At 41.0% G+C, this 14,180-nt stretch overlaps 1 pseudogene; it reads left to right on the top strand.

The window, feature by feature from the left end:
- Positions 1 to 3,497: 3,497 nt before the first annotated feature.
- LOC131240817 (cytochrome P450 CYP72A616-like) lies at positions 3,498 to 13,419 on the top strand (annotated as a pseudogene).
- Positions 13,420 to 14,180: the final 761 nt, after the last annotated feature.

The raw sequence follows: 14,180 nt of genomic DNA, 5'->3' as shown, positions 1-14,180 counted from the left end.
TTTCGAAAGATCATCGAATTACCTTTCCAACGAGTATAAGATCACCCTTACCGTAACCATAACAAGGAAGCTCTAACATTTTAAAGTTAGGTTAAAATTCAAAATTATCATAACTAATATCACCGTAAACTTTCGACCAACTTTCAGGTAGTCAAATGGTGTCTAAATGAAATGATTCCAAATCAATTTAAAATAAATCGAATTATCCTTTCAACGGGTATAAGATTACTCCGATCGAAGTTATAATGAGAGAGTTATAACTGTTTTCATGCAATCGCTTGATGCTCTCACGTAAAAGTACACTTTTGAATTGTGCGGTCTCTAGAGTATACTTTCAACTTTAGGCCCAGATCCGATGTCATAGGACACTGAGAACCCAAATCCAACTGAAATGGGCTGGACGCAAGCCAGTCTTGCCTACTTTCACAAGAGCCCGAAGGCTTGCATTCGTAGAGCTCTAAGCACAGGGGATCTGGCACCCTGCACTTATAGGCTTTTAGCCTGCTGTGGCTCGAATTGGAGCCTATTGTTCCTGTGGGCTGAACTTGTGGGTTCCGAGCAGGCCATTTAAATGGGCCTTATCAGCGTGGATGGGTAACTTTTCCTATTGAGGTGTTGATCAAACCCAGCACTTGCCCATTTTTGAAATCATGTGCAAGACCAATTCAATAAATAAGTGGGCTGACTTGTGCCTACTCCTTCCATATATGATAGGATCACTAAATGATCCATCTGTTGTGGGGTCATCTCGCCCATTCATGCCGCATAGTGGAGCAACTGGGGCAGATCGGGTTGGGCCGGGTTGACCCTCAACCAACCTGACCGTTGGAGGGCCCACTACACTACCTGACCTGATCCGATTTCCAACCCGAACCCAACCTGACCCAGTTTCCAACCCGTAACCAACCAAGCCAAATACACTTTATTATTCCCAAACCAACCTAACCCAACGGAGGACCTTGACAACCTGAACTTGCGTTGGGTCAGTCAAGTTCGGTTGACCCAAACCTAAATTGTAGCCCTAAAGCCCCACACACGGAACTAGAGCAGTAAGAATCACCCGTAAGCAGAAGTGTTTCCTGGAGGTGGCTATGATATCTATTGAAACTTTTTCACTTCTAGGTTAACCGGAGCCGTTGATCTTTGGGCCATACGGTGAAGAGAGAGAGAGAGAGAGAGAGAGAGAGAGAGAGAGAGAGAGAGAGAGAGAGAGAGAGATGTACTTAATCGACGTTGCTGGCCTGGACCTTTAATGTTTGATCATTGTATGTTTAGGTTAGGATCTTCTATACTTGGTGATTTTCTGGGCACTCTTCATAGGTGATGGGGCCATCAGGTGGACATGTAATGAAATTTCGTGTGCCAGCGATGAACGAACCTTGGTTGCCGACGGGACCCTATACTCTTCTGTCCCTCATTTCTTTCTCTATTACCCGACCGGCCCACACATCCATTTAGGGGGATGTGATACATATGGATGGCTCAAGCGTTGGGCTACACTTGGACAGCCTAAGTACGAAATTGAGGACAGATCCACTGCAAATCGTCGTAGGCTAAGCATAACCTACAATACAATATGCGGGGTCCACCGTTATGTGTGCTTGACATCCAACTGTCCATAATGTTTTGCCCCTCATTTTTCTCCTTAGAGCTGAAAAATCAGGACGATCCAAAACTCACCTGGCCGATACATGTGAAATCATGCCTAAAACATTTGGGTCTGTTTGGAACGTCCAATTAAGTGGGATTAGGTGGTGTCAAATTACATTGGGTCCAATGTAAACTCTATACCGGTTGAAAACTATAAGAAGGATCCAATTATTCTGGATATCATATTATCTAGTTCCAGTAGGAGATATAGCTGAAATTCTAATGGATTTCAAAATCCAGGACATCTGTAGTTCTTATGTTGATGCATGTGTTTTATTCACGATGTTGTGAAATCTTGCCAATTGATTACAATTTAATGATCTACCAAACATAAGTTTCACTTAATCCAATATTTTTCTCAAATGAAAATTTTGATCCCATACATGGAATTTAATAGTCAAAATACCATGGTATTTTCAAGCACATAATGATTATGTAATAATGATGTTAATTCCACCTTATGCAATTCAATACCATTTAATCATTTATTCCAAATAGATAGATGGTGGTAGTCCACCAGAGTTTTGGAATGGCCTGATTTTAGGGTGTCCAACGGTAACACCTTCTGAATAGATTGGATGACATATTTAAAATACCATAGGTTCCACAAAATCAAGAAGGTTTTTAATGGTGGGTGTCCTATTCAAATTGTTTCCTATTGTGTGGCCACCTGAGTATCGGATCAGCCTCATTTTTTGATGTAAAGGAGAATATAAGGGGCACAAGAAGATGAGTCTGTTCAAGTCATTGTCAGGTGATTTATTTGAAGTTATCGTCGGTTGGTCGGAGTACTTGTCCGGATCGTACATCCCGAGGCTGACTCTGGTCCGTCGCGCTTGAGGTCCATTCCTTGGCGATCTGGACCATCAACCTGGTGATCCTTGCAGCAGATCAGGAGCTAGATGAGTATCATTCACCAGACAATTCTATCCATCCGATGGATGCCTTTCAAACGGACAAGAAAAATATATTTAGTGGACCACTGTTGATGGAGGACATCAAACGGTTAGGATTGTCCAAGTCAGCGATCTTTGGCATTCGATAATCAAAGGTTTAGCAAAATCAGATTGATGCCTGGATCATCTGAACATGCAGGCGACCCAAGACCATCATGAATGGACGCGAATTTCCGCAACTTCTGTAGGGAGTCCGTTCAACATAAACTATGTGGGGAACGGGTTGGATGGCATATAAACTCAAGGTGGGCCCAAGGAAGGTTTCAATGGTGGGCATTCCAATCCACACTGTTCCTTGCAGTGTGGTCCACTTGTGTAATGGATTTGCCTGATTTTTGGAGTCACGTAAGAACATTGGCTGGTGGAAATGGTGGACAGAGTGGATATCAGACACAAATCACAGTGGGCCTCACAGAGATTTCTGGTTGAAGGGCTCTTTACAACAGTCGGTTGTAGGAAATTCGCTTCCATCATGATTGGCGGAAGAGCAGACAAACACAGAGTCCAGAAACGGAGTTGGACAAATACATAACACCGTGGGTCATTTCGGTAGTTTCAAAGGAAGAGAATAGTATTTTCACGAGGGGCTATGCTTAAATTCCCAAAATGCGGATTAGATCATACCTAACCTATCAAAAGAAATAAATGGGCAATTCTCTATTGATTTTGGGTTCAGTTTTTGGGGTGTTGGTTGTATCATGGATTTGGAAGTTGTTTTATTCCATTTGGTGGAGGCCTATGCAGGTGGACAGGCATATGAAAGATCAAGGAATCAGAGGCCCTCCATACAGATTACTTTTCGGGAACCTAAAAGAGTACATGACGTTGAGGAAACAAGCATGTGGAAGACCCATGAATCTGTCCCACCAGATCGGGCCACGCGTCCTTCCTTTCCTCCATCAGACGATGGAGACCTACGGTACTGCTTAAATGCTTCTAAAACAGGTGGTTTTTATTTGACACGCTATGCAAACTGCTGCTGTAGATAGTCATACATGTGCCACAATCCAAAACGAGGGCCTCATAGTATTTGATCGATGATCTAATGATCGGATTTATTGAATGATCCTTGTACCTGGTCTTGAGTCCATCCAGCATGCAAAAAATCTAGTCCACGCCTGGCTCAGCCAGATAGAAAAGCACCCGGCAATCCGCGTGAGTTGGGTTCCGGCCTTTAGATGTACCAAGCTCAGGTCCATACTATTGATTCAGCCCAAAGCAGGCCTGTCCGGACAAGGGCCAAAAAAATCTATTATGGCCACTATTGATAAATTTAAATGGGCTGTATGCATGGGTGCTCTTAGGGATGTCAATGGCCGGGTTAGGGCTGGGCCAAGCTCTATCCAAGCCCGACCTGCATTGTTCAACATAGGCTGGCCCTGACGGGTCAAAATAGTCCAGCCCAAGTTGAGCCCAAGAGAGAGAGAGAGAGAGAGAGAGAGAGAGAGAGAGAGAGAGAGAGAGATGAGGCCTGGGTTGGAGCTTAGAAGATCAGGGGGTGTGGGCTTGGAAGAGATGAGAAGAAAGTAAGCAGAAGGTTGGAAACAAGATATATGGCCATGCTCACCCTCCAAACTTTTCCCATGGCGTGGTCCACCAGAATCTCGTATAGGCCCAATTTTTGGGCTCCATGCCTAAATTTTGGCGTGGCATCTAATGGTTGGAGTGGATTTTATATTATCATCGTGATAGACCTTGTAAAAAATCAAGGGTGCACATCTCTGTCCCAATTATTTCCTTGGTACGCCCACATGAATGAATCAGGTTGGCCTAATTTTTATTTTTTATTTTGGATTAAGAATAATATGGAATTAGACATATAATGATCGGAATAGATTTCACACAGACATAATGGGAGGCCCTGTAAAAAATAAAGGGTGAGTGTCCATAAAATTAAAGCTTTTAATGAGCCAAAAAGTGTTTGTTTTTTAAACAGTTGGAGAGGAATTGCTACCCTTGATTTTGACGGCTCCACTATGAAGTGTATTTAGAAATCACTCAAACCATCACGCTCGTTTGGGAGCGTGGCTTTGGAACCCCCTGGATTTGAGATTCGCCTGTAGAAACTAATAGAAACCTCGTGAACGGGAGAAAGGGGAAGGTGCAGTAGAAACAGATGTCGAAATATGAACAACTTCCGAAACGGAGGGGGACTAAATAGGAATAAGAACCATCAACGGTAGAAGACCCTTCCCTTTGTTTGAAAGAAAAGGAGAATATTGTGTTTGGCACCTTAGATTGGAAATCAACTTTAATTCGAAAGTAGCTATGTATGGTATATTTACATGAGTTTAAATTTAATTACTAAATTAACTTTAATATCTCTAATTAGTGAACATATGCAATGTTTGACACAATGGTTGTAATAAGCCCACTGAAATATATACTTTGCCCCAAAATGCTGAAATTCGAAGTCTTGGATGGGCCGCAAGCACAAGATCATGTCCGATTGACCAACCAACGATTTTTAACCATTGATTTAAATGGACAATGTTTAGATGGCACTATCAACATATTAAAGTAATTATAATGCTGCAATTGATAGTCTAGTTGCTTTGGAATATCATTAGAGGGCCATGTGCCCAATAGTTTAATACTCTAGTGACACACATATTACACATGCAACTCTCCAAAGGATTTTAGATGCAATCCAAGCTCTCGTTTAGATTTCAAACCCCATTCTTTGAGGGGATTTGAAACCCCCTGTTAGTTTGTGGTGCCAAATAAGGAGATTTGAAATCCTCTCAAATCCCCCCAAATCCATAGGGCCAAACGACCCCTTAGATGTGTAATCCCACATTAGGCCTAGGGAAAAAAATTAGGCTAACTGTGACTCATGTGGGCCACACAAAAGAAAATAGTTAGAAAAGAGACATCCAACCTTGATTTTTATAGGGCATACTGTGATGATTATAAGAAATTCATCAAATGACATCCACTCTGACCATTAACTGAAACACCAAAATTTAGACATGAGGTCCAAAAATTAGGCCTATACATAATTAAGGTGGGCCGTATCAAGGGATAGCTTGGAGGGTTAGCATTGCTCTGTACATTATTTCTAATCTTATAGTCCACCTGAATCATGGATAGGATTGATTTTTGAGCCCAAGTCTTATACAGGGAAAATCACCCAGTGGTCAAGGTGACTTTTACATTTGACATTACAGTGAGTCCACTCAACCCGCCCATCATTGATCCCCTTAAAGTTTTATTTATTTATTTAAAATTTTATTTTTTAAAATTCCCTTGCAAACTTAGCGGGTTGAGGCGAACTCAGTCTGGGCTAATGGGCTGCTGTAAATGGTCCAAACTTGGCTCAATTGATAAGTGGACTTGAATTTTAAGCCCAAGCCCTACCCTTGGGCCTGATACTTTAGCCCAAGTCTGATTCAAGGTGGGTCACCAGGCTGAAAAGCCCGACATTCTAGCCTGTCCCATTGACAGCCCAAGGTACCTTATGTGGTGGTGTAGGCCTAAATGGGGGAGGATATTTTCCTATTGAAGTATTTCCGTTTTTTACGTTGATGTGTATGTTAGAGACTTAAAGAGTAGATCAGGTAATATCTCATGTTAGGATATTTTGTGTCTCTTAGTTCTATATTTCTAGAGAACTTCCATCTCTCCTGTATATGTTTCACTGTTATTCCTGGTGAAGGAAAACAAAAACTTACAATTTCCGCAACGTAGTTTCTTGTGGTTTAACATAAGTATCAGAGTCCAGATGAGGGCCCTTGAGCTTCTACCACCCATCATTTTGTCTGTGCCCTTGATCAAGCATCTCCGACTGCTGATCCCATCCGTTCCATTTCTTCGTTCGTTTGTCTGCCAGTTTTGGTCATCTGCCCTAGTCACTAGAAATTGTCCCCTTCCATTCTTCCGTTCTTCCATTATTTATTTATTTATTTATTTTTTATTTTTTAAATCCATCAATCTCAGCCCTCCTAAGTTTGGCCCAAGGAACCTTGATGCTGCGTGGGTGTATGCAATCAGTGTAATTACATCCTCTCCTTCTTTCTGTTGGTGCTCCATGGATATTTACATGATTCATGCTCTGCAAATTCATCTTCTTTGTACCTGGCTTTTTGACAAGATTTATTTATGTTTATTGTGCTAGGCATATGGATTATACTTGTTTTTGTGTCAGATATTTGGAGCGGACTTTTCTCTTTTTGCTATTGGAAATTTAGAACCACCAAAAGAGCAATAGTTGAACTTTCAGTCATCGAGTGTGTGTCTATTATTAGACTAATAATGGTTGAATTCATGACACCTGAAATGCAACTAGATATTTTGTCAGTCATTTGAAGTGCCAACGGTTCACATTCATAATTAATCATAAATGCATTTTCCCCTCTTTTCCGCACCATGGGCCGTGATACTAGATATAAGACGACGAATCAGAAAATTTCAGCTAATTTGTTCACAATATTATATTTAGTCAATTAATTATGGCTTACGATGAGAGGAGGGCTGTATGATGAGAGGAGGGCTGGCCCTTTAGAAGTGTAGGCCCATCTCTAACACACGGGTCTCAGTACTCAGTCCAAACCCAGCTGAAAATGCGCCGGACTCAGGCCAGGTGAGATCATGCCAGCTTAGCCCAATTGCCACCCTGCCTTTAATTGATACTTTCTACCCAGGAACTGAATTATTAGGAGTTTTAAAACACTGCAGGTAAGGTGTCACTTACTTGGGAGGGAAATACTCCAAGGATTAACATCATGGATGCAGAGCTGATCAGGGAAGTTTTATCTAACAAGCTTGGCCACTTTGAGAAGCCTGAGCGGCACCCGATCGCCAAGCAGTTCGTGACCGGAGTGGCATCCTACATAGGCGATAAATGGGCCAAACACAGGAAGATTGTCATTCCCGCATTCCACCTTGAGAAGTTGAAGGTAGTTTACAAATGATCAAATGACAAGGAATATGATTCATTTTCAGCGACATACTATGGTCATGCTGTTTATATTTAAGTTAGTTATCAAGCGCTCTTATTTCCATGCATGTGGCACACATCTACTAGTCATTTATGTGGCACTATGACGGATGCTGATTGTCTGGAACTTTGGATGATCAGAAATGCATCGGCAGCTGGATCATACAACCATTGTGATTTTGGGGTGTGGCACAATAGGGTCCAGAAGATGAACGGACTAGTACACGTGTGTCCCGTGTTTATGTATAAAACTAGACTTCTTGATAACCAACTTATATAGTGTTTAGCGCTGGATTCTTTCCCTATGACTACCTTCTAAAGCTTTATTTATTTTTATAATGTTATGGCGACACCTGATTATGGTTGAGATTCTTTCTTGGTGTTCGCTGCAGAGAATGTTGCCAGCATTCTCAACTAGCTGTAGTGAATTGATCAGCAGATGGGAGAAGTCAGTAGGTTTCGACGGGTCCTGTGAATTGGATGTGTCAGTCGAGCTCCAAAATTTAACTGGAGATGTCATATCTCGGACAGCATTCAGTAGCAGCTACAAAGAAGGAATGCGGATATTCCAACTGCAAACAGAACAAGCTGAGCTTCTCATCCAGTCCATTCATGTACTATACATCCCTGGCTATAGGTACAGATTTTGTTCATCTTGATTTCTCAGTGCATGTGTTAAAAACCAGGAAAAAACATACCAGTAGAGTAACTGCATTGGAGAGCAATCAGCATAGTACAGTTTCTACTCTGGTACTGTTGATATGGATATCCAGCAGATTCTGTACTGCCAATCTTAGGCCTTGTTTGGATGTGTTGAAGTGCAAGAATGATCAAATTCCCCAACACAAGATACAATGTGAGCACTGTCTCACAAAGGGGGCGTTTGGATCGTAGGTTATAAGCTACTTACGCCTTAAGTAGCCTATCTTGATTTCTACTTAGTAAACTGAAGTGATTAAGTAACTTCACATAAAAAAAACTACTAATAATTGATCATAAACCAAACTTAATTATCTCAAATAAGTTACATATCTACTGCTGTAACTAGAAAAAGTAACTTATTTGGTGGTATCGAAATGGGCTCAAAATGAGATGTACTTTTGCTATCTGAACAAGATCTCCGGAAATGGAATCCAATGTTGAGTAGTACTATGGAATCCGTGAAAATCCATCATTGGATAATCATTGCACTTTTTTGCTTTTTTCTCCTTGTTCCACAATCCAAACATGCCCCGAAGTGGAAATGATCAAAGCAGGGAAAACCCCACTCCATCCACAATACTGGAACTAGCCTCCAACCAGCAATGCGAATCATTTCTAGTCCACATTGAAGCACATGGAATTGTAATTGGGGTTTGGTAATCATAATGAATTAAAAATGTTCGATACTCCAATTTAGCCATTTCCCGTGTTTAATTGAATCAATGATTCAATTTCTATCGACCATGTAAACAGACCCATAGGCAGCATTTTGATCCACTTCAGTACTGGTGAATATGATGAAATTGCAATTACCTTCCACTGTATTCATATTGGACTAGGCTCCAAATCGCAACAGTGTTACGTTGAAGTTGGACTTGAAAGGGATGTAACCACAATTTGAGTGCTACTTACCTTTCCATAGCTCGAAAAAAGAGATAAAAGGATTGTTATTTGAACCAAATTTCATCATTCATGATATTTCAAGAAATTTGGTGGAACCACCCAAAAGATATGAAGGCAGAGACCCAAGTGATTTTCATGAATTTCATGTCCATTCGCTTCCTCTGTTCTCTAAGATTGTTTCATGTGTACAGATTTTTACCCACGAAACAAAACACTAGGAGAACAGAAATTGCCAAAGAAGTGCATGCACTCCTGAGGTCTATTATCGAGAAGAGAGAGAAGGCGATGAAAATGGGAGATGCCAATTGCAATGACTTATTGGGTTAGCTAATGGAGTCTAATTTCAAGTACTCTCAAGAACAAGGGCATCTCAAGAGCACTGGGATAACGATTGAAGATGTGATAGAAGAGTGCAAGCTATTCTACTTCGCAGGGCAGGAGACCACATCAGTTCTGCTGACGTGGACAATGGTGGCACTGAGCATGCACCCGACATGGCAAGTTCGTGCAAGGGAAGAGGTTTTGCAAGTCTTTGGGAAAGATAAACCGGACTTTGATGGTTTAAGCCACCTAAAGATTGTGAGTATTTGGTTTCTATGATCCTTTCATGGCTCTTGTGCACAAGTATCAGCATCTTTTTCTTACTAGTTGAAACATTCTTCTTGCTTATTTCAGAAGTTGCATTACAAGCATCCATATTGCATTGCTGCATTGTTTGGATGCACCAATGATTCGTTTGGATGATTGATTTGACTGAACTGCACTGCACTGCACTGATTCAACTGAATGTAGCAGAAATGACCAAAATGGAGGTCGGACCATTTTCATTCTCTTCATTCATAGCAATGGCTGGTCCATGATTGCAATTATATGCATTTCAAGTTGGCCATGCAACATCCATCTCCCATCCTCACAATGTTTGGATGATCGATTGGACTGAACGGCATTAATTCAACTAAATGTACTGGAAATGACCAAAATGGTGGTTGGACCATTTTCATTCGTAATGATGGCTGGCCCATTTTTGCAACTACATGCATTTCAAATTCAACCTGAAACAGGTCTAATCCCTCATTATGAATTGAAAGTCCCATTTTAAAAAAAATTGAGTTAATTGCAGTTCGATTCAGTTAAGCATCCAAACAAGACCGTCTTTTTAACACATGAATTCTAAAATATTTGAATTCCCTTTTGCAGGTGACTATGATTCTTTATGAGGTTCTTCGATTGTACCCGCCCTTGACTTTCCTTATTCGGTCTACCTATAAGGAGATGAGACTTGGAGGATTTACCCTTCCGCCAGGAGTACAGCTCTGCCTGCCAGCACTCCTCATTCATCATGATCCTGAATTGTGGGGTAAAGATGCTGACGAATTCAATCCAGATAGATTTGCAGAAGGAGTTTTGAACGCGACGAAGAGTCAATTTGCTTACTTTCCATTCGGTTGGGGTCCGCGGATATGCATTGGGCAGAACTTTGGCATGATTGAAGCTAAGTTAGCATTGGCCATGATTCTACAACATTTCTCATTTGAGCTTTCACCAACCTATGTTCATGCTCCTTACGCTGTTGTAACTCTTCAGCCCCAACACGGTGCTCAGATCATCTTGCACAAACTCTAAGATCATCTTCATGGTCCCCACCGCTGATCATTGTTATATGAAATTTGAGAGTTAAGTTGGTGTTTCAAATGTAGTATGCTAATAAGCCGTTACGGATTCACGTCATACACTTAATTTTATGTAATTTAAACATCCTTTGAGTCACCGAACCCATTGTATGTTTTGCTAAGAAACAGTAGTATGGGAAATATATGAAGAATAATAAATAAAAGAACATAGTATGGTGTGGTGTTGTCCACTTAGAGCTTTGGATCTGCTTCATTTTTGGGTTCATGCATTAGAACGAGCTGGAAAAATAGATGGACAGCGTGGATATAAAACACATACATCACATTAGGCCCCACAGCGCCCAACACATCAACACACCACTGATGGGGGTGGTGTCGGCATCACCACCGATGGAGCTTCGGACTGCGCATTTTCATTGACCCAGAACAGAGGCAACAAGTTCGGCTATCAATGGGCCGGATTTGGTCCCTATCGAGGTCTGTCCAAACCTGGCATGCAAAGTAAAACTTATACTCAAGCTGAGCTTGGTCTTGTCACCATCCAAAACGCAGAGGCCTGAGTCCAACCCCAGCCTGGCCACCAACTTTTGTGCAAGATTAAGACCATTCATTAAGTATGCTCCATCATGTATGATGTTTGACAAGATGCACATGAAATTCTAAATGGGCTACCCCGGGTAGGGAAGCTCTTAAAACAAAGATCAAGCTCATCCTGGTTACTAAATGAGCTTAAATTTTAAGTCCTAGTCCATCCCTCCTGCTTAGTATTTCGGCCCTAGCTGGGCAGTGGGCTAAACTTAGAAGCCTTACAGCCAGCCCAGCCCAATGACAGCCCTGTATTACAGGCAACTTGCATCAGTTTTAGCAGACCAGAATAGTCAACAACACCTATTTAACACCACGGGTACAAAACCTAACCTCTTTGTAGCGCATTGTGTTTTGTGTGCAAAATCCATTCTGTCCATTAGGTGAGAACCCTCATTTTCACCACAAATATCAAATATCATACCGATTCAAGACTTAGGTAGGCCATAACACAGGTAAAAAACGTGAAATCATTCTTGTGAGGTGCACCTGATGAACGGTTTAGATAGAATATAAAAGCCATGGCTAACCCCACACAAAAACCTATGGTTAGATTCCCCTCCTATTGTTCCCTGTGGGGTGGCCCACCAGATTTATAAGTAAAGCTGATTTTTGTCCCCAGGGTCTAAGATAGATGTGTGATCCTGATGGACGGAGTGTATGCCACACAAATAACACAGTGGGCCCACAGTGTTCAGCTGGTGTCACGTGCGTACAACAGGTTGTAATTTCCATGAAAACAACCCAACTGGAGCTATGCCCTTGCTCAGATTCATGTAAATTTTCATCCAAAGTTTAGTTCCAGCATCAGACAGGAGATGGATTTCCTTTTGCCTATCGAATTGCTTCTTGTTTCATGTCCACAGAATTGATAAGCTGTCCTGTTTTACTTGTTTATGAGAATTGTATGTTCCATTTTAGACTGAAGTCTTGTTCCCATCATACTTAGAAAATTGTAGCAAAATCAAAGACCGTTGATACAAATCGATGCTTCTGTATACATTTTTTGCTTGTATAAAGGTTCTTGACTGGATTCTTTTGCTGCTGTTCTGTGGTATATATGTTGGTGCTTTCATTCTACTCTTTGTTGTGGTAGGCTACAAGGAGAAAGAAGGCTTCATTTCATGTACAGTTGGGGTAAGTGCCATTACCATTTGTTTCCAATTTCTGGATCTCCACCTTATATTGTCATACTCTATGATGCTATTAAGATGTATTCTCTTTGCTTTATGTATCTCCTCTTCTTTATGTTCTGAAGTGTTCTTGAGTGATGCATTCTTGTTTTTAATATGAGCTAGCTACTATGCTGAACTTCTACTACCAGCTGGTTGCATGTACAGCTATAGAAATTAAAATCGATAGCATCTGTTTTACAGTAACATGTGTGATTAGGAGTACTGTGTGCCTGACTATGGCTGTAATCCTGACAGCAGTTGTTAAATTGGCTATCAAAGAAAAGGAATTGGTTCTTTTGGTAAAAGGAAAAACAGAGCATTAAAAAAGGATCAAAACTCAAAGAGTTGCAGAGAAGTGAAAAGTTTGGATTTTATACTGAATGAACTTTTATCAGTTTGTTTTTTCTTGTGAGGCTGGGTCAATATGATTCCAAGCAACCTCTGCATTAAGGTTTGTATTAGCTCTTTCAACTTATCAATGGCAAGTAGGAACTTATCAATGGGAAGTAGGAAAAAAGTAGTCGCCTTGTAATACAAAAAAAATAAAATAAATCTTTATCTCATTCTTTGTCAGGCTTTGAGAAAATCCTTCTAGAAGGGGTTCCTCTTCTGATTGCTTGTTTATATTCTGGAACTCATTTTCTTTTTCTTTCCGCAGGTTGTTCTTGTAGCAATTACTGTTATTCTTGGGGGCATCTAATGAAATTTTGGAGTGGTGAACTTTCCAAGTTGTATGTATGCAGCCAGATATTATGTCTATAATCTAGTTTCATATCCTTATGGAGAACTTATATAGTATAAATTGTCACCTATATTTTGATATTTTCTGTGTAGATAAATGAGTAAATAAATTACATTTGTCTTAGCCATTATTCTTACATCGGTTGAGATGTGTTGCATTGGGGTGGCAATGGGCTGGGATGGCTTGTTGGCAGAAGCAGTTAAAATTCTATTTAGTTTCCATTACTTGATCGAACAACCCAAAATTCAGTTATTTCAACTACATCAAACAATCTTTTGAATTGGTCAAGACTCTCCAGTTTATGGAAGCTTCTCTATGGTACCAGTTGTTGCTTCATTGAATTTTCTTCTTTAATAGGCTCATGATTTGACTTTGATAGATGTGGATTGGTACCAAGATCAAGCCCTAGGCAACCGGACCTAATTTTAACGCGGGCACATAACAATGAAAATGGCTCCTTCTTTAGTGAGATTATATGAGCAGTGGCTCCTGGTCTGATATAGGTTGGGTCGGGCCTGTAAGATAGGCCCACATATTGGCTATGGTCCTATTTTTGAAGCTCAACTAGTTTGACAGGCCAGGTTTGGGCCTTGGTTTTGAAACATTCCCTTTAGGCCTGACCTGGGCACAGGAAGGGGTCTGTTTATGATGTCAATGGGTGGCTTATGCCTGAAATAAAATGCCTGATCACTAAATGGGCATGGACCCAGTCTGACTTTTAGGCTGAGTAATGATCGGGTCAGGATCATGCTGATCCTGATGTGTCCTGATCCAGCATTTTGCTACCTCTTTGTGTTCATGCTACCCTTCTTGAGGAAGAACACCAGTGGTTGAAACATTTACCATTTGGCATCCAAAAGTGAGGCTTGCTGCTATGTACCAGTGGTTGAACATGGA

Source organism: Magnolia sinica, chromosome 3, assembly GCF_029962835.1.
Source record: "Magnolia sinica isolate HGM2019 chromosome 3, MsV1, whole genome shotgun sequence".
Taxonomy (NCBI): domain Eukaryota; kingdom Viridiplantae; phylum Streptophyta; class Magnoliopsida; order Magnoliales; family Magnoliaceae; genus Magnolia; species Magnolia sinica.
Note: the sequence above shows the minus strand (reverse complement) of the source record. Positions and strands in the feature narration are given on the sequence as shown.